The 11,150-nt window shown below is 41.3% G+C and overlaps 1 pseudogene; it reads left to right on the forward strand.

Annotated features, from left to right (window-relative positions):
* The first annotated feature begins 209 nt into the window (after positions 1 to 209).
* Positions 210 to 3,986, forward strand: LOC133065301 (large ribosomal subunit protein eL13-like; annotated as a pseudogene).
* The last annotated feature ends 7,164 nt before the right edge of the window (positions 3,987 to 11,150 follow it).

An 11,150-nucleotide genomic window follows, 5' to 3' on the forward strand; every position in this document is an offset into this window, starting at 1 on the left:
CCAGGCATGCTGCTAGGGGCTTTCACTCAGCACCTCCATACTCTCCACTGCAAACGTGGGGTGACTGGTATCAGCCTCACCTTCCAAGTAAGAACTGAGGCAGCTGAAGTTCTGACCCCATTGCTTCTGGTGAGGAGGACCAATGGCGGACCAAAATATGGCTAAAAGCTTTGTGAGGAAAGAGCTGTGCATCTACAAGTGGTGACAGGATGACGGGAGCCAGTCACCTTCTCTGGGAGGACGCGAATGATGTTGGAGTCCTCAGGTTAGCCCCTCAGGAAGTAGAAGCCACCTTCCTTATTCAAGGGCTCTGGGCTTCACACAGAAGTGGGGTCTCAGAGTGCTGTAGAAGAGGATACTGACCTTCAGAAATGATGCCTCAGCACCCACATGTGCTAAATTTATTAGGATGATTGATTTGTTCCAGGTCACCTGTAACTGTCCCATTTTAGAAGTCAAAGTCCTGCATCCGGAGAACCCCATCAGTCTTTAGCAAACTGAGTTGGTTGGATTTCAACATGGCTTTGTAAAAGTTAGTTGTTTGATTTCCAACAATCACACTGATATGAATCTCATGAAACACACCAAGCCATTGTAAAGACATCAAATTCATAAAGGAAGGCTTAGGGGTAAAGAATCCATCTGCCAAAGCAGGAGATTTGGTTTTGATCCCTGGGTCGGGAAGATCCCCTGGAGAAGAAAATGGCAACCCACTCCAGTATTCTTGCCTGGGAAATCCAAAGGACAGAGGAGATTGGCAGACTGCAGTCCATGGGGTCCCAAAAGAGTTGGACACAATTTAGTGAATAAACAACATAAAGGAAATAAAGTATTATATTTTCAGTGACTCCTCTGCCACAGGAGAGACTAAGCATCTGTGAGTTGGCTTTGATAGTGGTAAAATGTAGTCACCAGAGCTCATGCTGGCACATCAACATAATTTCTGGGTTCCTCTAAACCTGAGGAATTGATATTTCTTTCACAGGTCAGTCCTGCCCCAATGACTTCACTATTCCTATTTGAATGAGTGGGTAGGCTAAACACATAAAACTTAACTTCGTGTTATACCCACCATTAAATAAGGACAGAGGGTGTAATTTCATAAGACAGAGTGGGGTCCAGGGAGCCATTTCCATTTGACATCATAACAGCATTAGCTTGGAAAATTATCTGGAGCCATGCAGAGAATACACTGGGTTTAGTTCAAACCCACTAAGTCCAGCTGTTTATAATAGGTTCCTTTATGCAGTCTCTGGACACTTGACATGAACTATGAAGTATACTTAGCAGATCTCCAAAAAGGGAAAAAGTATTTGGAGGTATTTAGTAAAGTGAACTCGCTAAAAAAAGGAAAAACAGAAAGGGTAAAAAAATAAATCCATCAGGATGAGAAAGGAAAAAAATAGGAATGGAAATTATAGGGAAATATAACAAGTTTCAGTTTAGATCTGTTAATTTATCTTTTTAAAACCTATTTTGGGCCTGAGTTATGTTGTAGCCTAGGAATATTTAATCCAGACAAGGCTAAATGGTAAAGACAGACTGATTTTTATAGTAATTCATTTAGCATTAGATGTCTGTGTCATTTCTTCCCGACTGTTTTTTATAACTGTGCTCTGGAAGTCCCCAAATAGCAGTTTGGTCTTCAAGTCTTTCAACTGGTTTCAAATAATTTTTCATATAGGCAAAATGGTTTGTCTTTCAGAAAACTTCTCTCCTATTATTTTTGAATAATGATCAATATCAGGGAGAGAAATCATCTACATCCTGAAGACAAAAAGAATTTAACATCTATTAAGATACGATCAGCATGGGACTTCCCTGGTGGTCCAGTGGTTAAGACTGGTCCAGTGGTCAAGCTCCCAATTCAGGGGGCCTGGGTTCAATCCCTGGTCAGGGAATTAGATCCGATATACTGCAACTAGCATAGATAGATCGTCAGAGTTCACTTAAATAATGGGAGTTCTGTGAGTCTCAAAGTGTGGTCTGGAACCAGCAGTATGAGTGTCCCCTGGGAACCTGCCAGAAATGAAAATGCTCTGCTCCCCACCCCAGACATGCTGAATAATTAACTCTGGGGGGCGTGGAGAAGGGGCAGCAATCTGTATCACAGCCAGTCTTCTGGGTAATTCTGATGCACAGGCAACTTTGAAAACCACCACATTCATATATCCACAGTGGTGGTTTTATTTCCTAACTATTCTGTTTTATCACAAGTACAGGCTTTACCAACCAGGCAACTAAACTAAAAAGTTCACTGAATCTTCAAAGATTGGTCACATCTTGCCTGATGCTGCCTGTAGTGGCAGCAGAGTCTGCAATCTACAGAATAACTCTAGCATATGGATCATATTGTCAATCATTATTAAAATCCTTACTAAGGATTCTTTTCTAATTTCAAAATTTGTTGAGATGTAAATGACATACAACATTGCCTATATCCTGCACACATTTTCTTTCTTACATGTTAAATCATCTCTGAATTAGTTACACTACATCATACAATGTAAATGCTGTGTAAATAGTTGTATATACAATGTAAATGCTACATAGATGTGCTCCCCAGGTGGTAAAAACCTGCCTGCCAATGCAGGAGACATAAGAGACGCAAGTTTGATCCCTGGTTCTGGTTTGATCACTGGGTTTGGAGGAGGGCATGGAAACCCACTCCAGTATTCTTGCCTGGAGAATCCCATGGACAGAGAAGCCTGGTGGGCTACAGTCCACAGAGTTGCAAAGAGTAGGATATGGCTGAAGTGACCTAGCACACAGCATGCTATGTAAACACGTGCCATTAGGGAGCAAATTCAAGTTTTGGTGTTTGAAACTTTCTGGAATTAAAAAAACCTTTTTTTCCCTTTGATTTGCAGTTGGTTGAATCCTCAGATGTGGAACCTGCAGATTCGAAGGGCTAAATCCCTAACTATGTTTGTATCATGCAGGGGCTTCTGCTTTTCTGGTTGAACCTTGACTTATACAAATTGGCAATAGTGTCAAGTCCAACCCAAGGCCTGCTTTTGTATGACTCCTGAGCCAAGAATGTCTTTTATGTTTTTAGTGAGTTGTTAAATAAAGCAAAGAATATGTGACAGAGACCATATATGTCCTACAAGGCTGAAAATATTTACTCTCTGGCCCATTACAAAAAGTTTACTGACCCTTGTAGGAAAAGTAGGAATGTAAAATGCTATGGCTACTTTTTAAACAGTTAGACAGTCTCTTAAAAACCTAAGCACAGGGCCGGGCTCACTACCATCCCAGGGTGCTGTGGGGCACTTCCTCCTTTCCCGGCCGTGAGCCCTCGGAGGAGGCCTTTCGGCCGCAGCCAGGCGCCCAGCCGAAATGGCATGATCCTGAAGCCCCACTTCCACAAGGACTAGCAGCGGCGCGTGGCCACGTGGTTCAACCAGCCGGCTCGCAAGATCCGTAGACGCAAGGCCCGGCAGGTCAAGGCGTGCTGCATCGCCCAGCGCCCCGCGTCCGGTCCTCTCCGGCCGGTGGTGAGATGCCCGACGATCAGGTACCACGCGAAGGTTCGCGCCGGCAGGGGCTTCAGCCTGGAGGAGCTTAGGGTGGCCGGCATCCACAAGAATGTGGCCCAGATCATTGGGATCTTGGTGGACCCGAGGCGCCGGAACAAGTGCACGGAGTCCCTGAAGGCCAACGTGCAGCGGCTCAAGGAGTACTGCTCCAAGCTTTTCCTGTTCCACAGGAAGCCCTCGGCCCCCAAGAAGGGAGACAGCTCTGCTGAAGAGCTCAAACTCTGCTGAAGAGCTCAACCGGCCACTCAGCTGACCGGACCTGTTATGCCCATACGGAACGTCTATAAGAAGGAGAAAGCCAGAGTCATCACAGAGGAGGAGAAGAACTTTAAGGCATTTGCCAGTCTCCGCATGGCCCGCGCCAACGCCCGGCTCTTTGGCAAAAGAGCCAAGGCAAAAAGGGCCAAGGAAGCCGCAGAGCAGGATGTTGAAAAGAAAAAATAAAGTGCTGTTGGCAACTTAAAAAAAAAAAAAAAGCACAAATTTATCATATGGCCCAGAAGTTCTGCTCCTATGTATTTACTGAAAAGAAACGAAAATTCGTGTCTGTACAAAGACTCGTACCTAACCGTTCATAGCTATTTAATTCATAATAACTAAAAAATTAAACAACATAAAGGCCCATTAACAACTGGATAGACAAATTCTGACACATTCATAGAATAAAAAGGAATTAACCACTGATACCTAACAGAGAAAAACATCAAAAAAAAATTATGCTAAGTGAAAGAAGGCAGAGACAGAAGAATGCATATTGTAAGATTTCCACTCCTTTTATAAGAAGTTCCAGAATTTATGATATCAATCTCTAGTGACAGAAAAAGTGCTGGTTGCCTGGGAGGCCAGTGGGGTGTTGACCTGAAAGAGCTTGAGTGAACAGCCCAAGGAACGTTGTATATCAACAGCTTGATTGAAAAGGTCTCACATGTGCCAAAACCCATTAAACTGAACAATTAAGGTGCATAAATTACACATCCATGAAAGCGTTTTTCACTCAGTTGTGTCCAACTCTTTGTGACTCCATGGACTATAGCCCTCCTGGCTCTTCTGTCCACGGAATTCTCTGAACAAGAATACTGGAGTGGGTAGCCATTCCCATCTCCAAGGGATCTTTCCAACCCAGGGATCAAACTTGGGTCTCCTGCATTGCAGGCAGATAGATTCTTTACCATCTGAGCCACCAGGAAAGCCCTATACCTCCAAGAAGCTGACTTAGAAAAAAAAGTCACAGATACACATTGGTTTAAAACCTAAACTTCCTATTTAGGCCACCTGGGTAACCTACATGGCAATAGTTGCTGTGTTAGTTTCCTAGAGTTGTTCTAACAAAGTACCACAAACTGGGTGGGCCTAAATGGCAGAAATCTGTCTCAGAACTTTGGAGGCCAGAAATCCAAGATCGAGGTCTTGGCAGCATTGGTTCTTTTTGAGAGAACCTGTCCTGTGCCTCCCTCCTAACTTAGGGTGGTTTGCTGTCAATCTCTGGTGTTCTTTGCCTTTAGATATATCACTCTGATTGCTGCTTTCTCCCTGTGTATGTTTCTGTCTCAATTTCCCAATTTCCCCCATTTCATAAGGACACTAGTCAAACTGGCTGAGGACTCACTCTCAGGATTTCCTCTTAGCTTGAAGATCTGCAAAGATCCTACTATCAGATAAGGTCCCACTCACAGGTACTGGAGGTTAGGATTGTAACATCTTTTGGAGGTGGTGGGGAAATAATTCAATCACAAATTGACAGTTGTTTACAAATAAATGTAGACGTGTAGGACTTGGCCTCATGAATTTGGTCATCTCAACAAATTCCTCTTTTTCTTAAGCCATAAGTCTTCAGAATCTTTGCCCATCTTTCCTGCCTAGCATGTTATCTTGATTTAGGCCAAGTTCTACAGGATAAGCATAATTGAATTGATTTGGGAGGAGGCAAACATTTACACAGAAAAAGACAAACATATGTATTCAATATGCAGCTAACCCATTCATTGATTTACATCAAGGCTTTAAAGTAAATACTACCTATTTAGAAAGGTTGCTTTACCTAAAATAGTATGGTTGCAGCTGCAGCTACCTTTACAAAGTCTATTTTTGAGACTTCTGAATCTGCCATAGCCACATGTGTGACCAATAAACCAATAGTAAAAATCATTTCTATTAATAATATTTTGCTTCCCTTTTCAGAGTGGAAAGTTTCTAAGGCTGACTTCTTCCTTGTCCATTTATTTTTAAACAAAATCCTCTAGAACACTTACTCTAAAATTCTCTAGTGAAAGAGTTAAGATGTTTTTAATGGACAAAGCTACACCTCCCTTGCTTTATCTTTGCATCTCTTAATTTCAACATAATATAAAATTTTCACAGAATAGAATAATTCTATTGGAAAATAGAAGGAAAATTCATCCAAATGTAACTGTATTTTTTTCTGAAATTCTGTACACACTCCATTTAGATGTACTGATTGAACATATTTTTTTTCCTTCATAATATAGATGTTCTTCTTCCTGCTAGCTACTTTGTTAGTATAACATTTCCACTGCAGTTTTGTTCATTGAGAGGAAAACAATGTCAGATTCCTTTCTTTAGATGAACCTGGTGTACACATTTCCTAGCCTTTTCTTTATATAATAGCTGAAAAGAGGAATCTAATCATCAACTAGCCAATCAATGGCTAGATGGGATTATAGTAATGTGCCAGGCCCTGAAAAGAAATTAGAGAGGGAGAAAAGGGGTCACTGTCCTTAAGAACGGGAAGTCTAGCTGAGGAGTTTACAAAAGAAGTGTCAGGTCTGCGTGCTGATCAGATTCCCTGCTGTGTTTATCTGCACAGTATACTTCTACGCCACCTCCTCTGAACCGCTATTAGATGACGGCAGCTAAAGGTCAAAGACACTGATGAAAGTGTTCATGGAAAGGAAGCAATAGAGGTGTCAGCCTGGGGAAGGTCCCCCAGGGCCGCTGTGTGTTGGCTGCCAAGGGAAAAGATTTAGTGTGATTTGATCTCTACAAGATATTTGCTCATGAAGCTAAACAGGTGCTTGAGGGAATGTCTGTGAAAATAATACTAATAAGCTAGTGAGATGTCATTTATAATTTAATATGAAAGGAAAAATATGTTATTGACATACTATATGAAAACAGAGATTCCTCTCCATTTGAAATGAAAGGAACTCACGTTGACAGCTGCTAATGAAAAAGAAATTTCTACTCCCTTCCTTGTGAGACAAAGCAAAACCAGCAAGTAGAATCACATAACACCTACCCTCCTTTCACATTAAATACTTAATTTCTGGATGTGGAAAATTAATTATGCTGTTGATGAGATGAAGTCCATTTTTTTAATTTGGATTTTTAAGCTCATAATCTCTTCTATCCAGATGCTAATATTTCATTGGAGGGACAGAGGTTTTATAGATGGAGAGGGCCCATGAAGAATTGTTTTTTTTTCTGATTAGTGGAAGTCAGGGCACAGCGCAAGTCCAAAATAGTGAAGATTACTAGAAATGCCTCTACTGAAACATTTCTAGTCTCGTTTGAGTCTGGGATCATTGTTTCCACATCCTAGCTTAATTTGTTAGCATAAACAGGTTTTTGAGTTTATCTGAATTTTTTTTTTAACTTTTCAAGTTCCTTTTGCTTACAGGGTCCCAGCCTTTCTTTCTTTCTTGTCAATATCATTCATCTGTTTGGTTGCACAGGTCTTGGTTGTGACATGCAGGATCTGTGATCTTCCTTGTGGCATGTGGGATATTTAGGTGGGGCATGGGGATCTAGTTCCCCAACCAGGGGTCAAACCTGTGATTTATAATTCTATAAAACAATCTGCTTGATCAGGGTGACTGGGGCAAAATTCCCCAGTAAATGATTAAACACCTCGATGGGACACACTCCCCATCAAGGTATGTTTAATGGAGCTATTAACTCTTAGTGAGGAGCAGCCGGAAACACTTGCATTTCACCCTCATGGCTGGCTCACTCACTGGGCATATGAGGTTGTCATAATGGCCTCATAAAACAAAACTGATAGTCTCATTCCTCAATTAACATCTTATAAAGTTGGTGATATGATTATGACAGAATCAAATCATAAGTGAATTTACATTTTTGTCTGCACACACCACAGCTTCCTCAAAAGAATTTAAGGAATAGTGTGGGTAGGAAGGGGGTTGTCAAGCTCCTTTAAACCTTTAAGGAAAATAGCAGTTTAGTGAGTGCAAACAGGTGCTGTAAATGGGAAGGAATCTTAGCCCTATGACTCTTTAATCAGTTTCCTCTCTTTAGCATATACCATTTACAGTAACCAAGACCTGGAAACAATCTAAACAATCTAAAGGTCCATTGACAGATGAATGGATAAAGAAGATGTATACAGTGGAATATTACTCAACCATAAAAAAGAATGAAATAATGCCACTTGCAGCAATGTGGACGGACCTGGAGTTTATCATACTACTTACTTCAACTTACTTATCATACTTATTTCAACTAAGTGAAGTGAGACAGAGAAAGATAAGTATCATATGATATTGTTTATATGTGGAATTAAAAAAAAATGACAGAAATGAACTTATTTACCAAATAGAAACAGACTCACAGACATAAAAAACAAACTTAGGGTTACCAAAGAGGAAAGCATGGCGGAGGAATAAATTGGGAGTTTGGAATTAACAGATACACACTACTATATACATAAAATAGATAAATAACTAGCACCTACTGGATAGCTTCCCTGCTGGCTCAGATGGTACAGAATCTGCCTGCAATGCAGGAGACCTGGGTTCAATCCCTGGGTTAGGAAGATCCCCTGGAGAAGGGAATGTCTACCCACAGTATTGTTGCCTGAATTCCATGGACAGGCGATCCTGGTGGGCTACAGTCCATGGGGTTGCAAAGAAGTCAGATATGACTGAGCGACCAACACTTTCTTTACTTTTCTTTCACTGTATAGCACTCAGTATCTTGTAATAACCTATAATGGAAAAGAATATGAAAATGAATATGTATATCTGGGGCTTGGTAGCTCAGTGGTAAAGAATCTGCTTGCCAATTCAGGAGACACAGGTTTGATCCCTAACCCGGGAAGATTCCACATGTTGTGGAGCAACCCAGCTCATGTACCACAACTACTGAGCCTGTGCTCTGGAGCCTGGGAGCTAGAACTACTGAGCCCACGTGCTGAAACTACTGAAGCCCTCACCCTAGAGTCTGTGCTCTGCACCAAAAGAAGCCGCTGGGATGAGAAGCATGGGCACCACAACTGGAGGAGAGCCCCAGCAGCAACAAAGACCCAGAAGAGCCAAAAGGAAATAAATAAATAATGAAATTTAAACAATTAAAGCCTTTTAAAAAAAGAGTATATAAACCTGAATCCTTGATCATAAATCAAGAAAACTCAGGTTATTCTTCACGTGGAAATGGCAGGAGATAGCTTTGAAATCAGAGAACAGAGCTACATGCAATTCACAGGGAAGTAATTCATAGGAAGGGTTCATTCTGAGTAATAAATACATATATATATTTATTTACTTTCAGTATGTCTATAAATATTGTTTTTTTTGAAGAATGCTATTAAACAGCTAGGTTTAAAGGAATATGACAGGAATAAATTTTTTAAAATAAGCATTGCCTTAGCACAATTATGTTTCAAGTGGCTAATTCTAGGAATGTTTCCAAATTCTGTCTTATTCCATTTTTGTGTGTAAATCTTTTAGGATAATAAAGCTCAGAGAGATACAGATGAATGCTATGGTCTGGGTGTTTACATATTCCCCAAATTCCTACACTGAAAATCTAATGCCCAAGGTGAAGGTATTAGGAGCTGGGTGGGGCCTTTGGGAGATGATTAGGTCCTAAGGGTGGAGCCCTCATGATGGAGTTAGCTCCCTCATAAATAAGGCCCAAGAGAGAGCTCCCTTCTTCCTTCCCCAAGTGATGATATTATATAAGAAGTTGGAAATCCTTGACTGGAAGATAATCCTCATCTGACCATACTGACACCCTGATCTTGGACTTCCAGCCTCCATAGGTAAGAAACAGATGTCTGTTATTTATAAACTACTCAGTCTATAATATTTTGATACCAGCATAAAGGGACTAAGACAATAATGGAACAACTATCATTCTTCTGTGTTTTTGGAATGACTTATGAGCTGACAACCTATTTAAATATTCCCATCTCACCAGAATGTTTCTGATCAATCAAATACTCTAACACAGGGCATTGGGGTGGGGAGAAGGAAGGAAAGAAGGACCAGGCAATAGAAAGAAAAAGAGGAAGTGGCTTATATACTGAGGTTACTTAGGCAAACAGTAGAGATGGTGAAGCATCAATTCCTCATTCTCTAAAAACTCCTTTTGTTGGTTTCAAGACAGAAAGTCTCACCATCTGGGCGCTCTCTGGCAGCAATACTCAGGCATGAATCTGGAAGTTTTAAATGTTGAAATCAGGAATTACAGGAGAAAAAAGTGTGGTGAAGGAAAAGAAGAGGGAAGGAAAGTGGATGAAAAAGGAGGAAGAGAAGAGGGGGAGGTATTCCCAACTGGAAATTTGAATCTAAGCTCCATCCCAAGGAGGGTCTTTTCTTCACTGCTCTACTTGTAAGATGTAGAATAGAGTCTGCTATTTATAGAGATTCAGTAAATATTTGTTGAACAAATCATGGGATTGTGGTGCTACCGTGATGTGGATGGTTGGGTGTACAGCAGTTCAGGAGGTGAACCCCTCAGATCTCCCTTTAAGAAAGAATTTATCATTCAGTTGTACAAGTGCACAACTTGTACAACTTAACTGAGAATCACCAATTGGCCGAATCTTTAGGCTCTGCTTCAGTTTTTAAGTTGAAGGCACAATCTTGCCAATGACAGACCAGAGAAAGTGAAAGTGAAGTCGCTTAGTCCTGACTCTTTGAACCCCATGGACAGTAGCCTGCACCAGGCTCCTCTGTCCATGGGATTTTCTAGGCAAGAGGACTGGAGTGGGTTGCCATTTCCTTCTCCAGGGAATCTTCCAGACCCAGGGATCGAACCCAGGTCTCCTGCATTGAAGACAGACGCTTTACCGTCTGAGCCACAAGGGAAGTATGCAGACCAGAGAAGTGGGTGCCAGTTCCTGGCCATCTCTCCCCAGTGTGGTCTCCTCTGGGGAGTTCTTTTGCTCTGGAACTTATTGTTGTTGGGGTGGCTGAGACACTATCAGATATCTGAGACTCTGCTGGTCTGAGACTCTGCTCAATCCTGCTTCCTCCCTCTTTATCTTTTAGAGACATCCCTACTTACCCCAATCCAAAACCTCTTGTACTAACTGCATTTCAGTGTTTGCTTCCATGACTTAGACCTAAAGGTGTGACATTTTGCCTTGACGTCTCATTATCACTTTGGTGCAGGATGAACTGTCAGGTTCTGAGTTATTCTGGGTGATGTTTCAGTTTTTCCAAATCTCAACAGTTTTCCTGGTAAGGTCATGTATGTAACTTTCAAGGATAGTGCTAATGAAAATGTGATTTCTGGACTGGTGCCAATCCCCAAACTATTTGTTATTACCTGTCCACAATAAGATGAGGGCAAAAACTGAGAATAATAGTTTAAAAAATTTTTATGACAATTTGGCATCCCTCC

The sequence above is a fragment of the Dama dama genome, chromosome 11 (genome assembly GCF_033118175.1).
Source record: "Dama dama isolate Ldn47 chromosome 11, ASM3311817v1, whole genome shotgun sequence".
Lineage (NCBI taxonomy): Eukaryota > Metazoa > Chordata > Mammalia > Artiodactyla > Cervidae > Dama > Dama dama.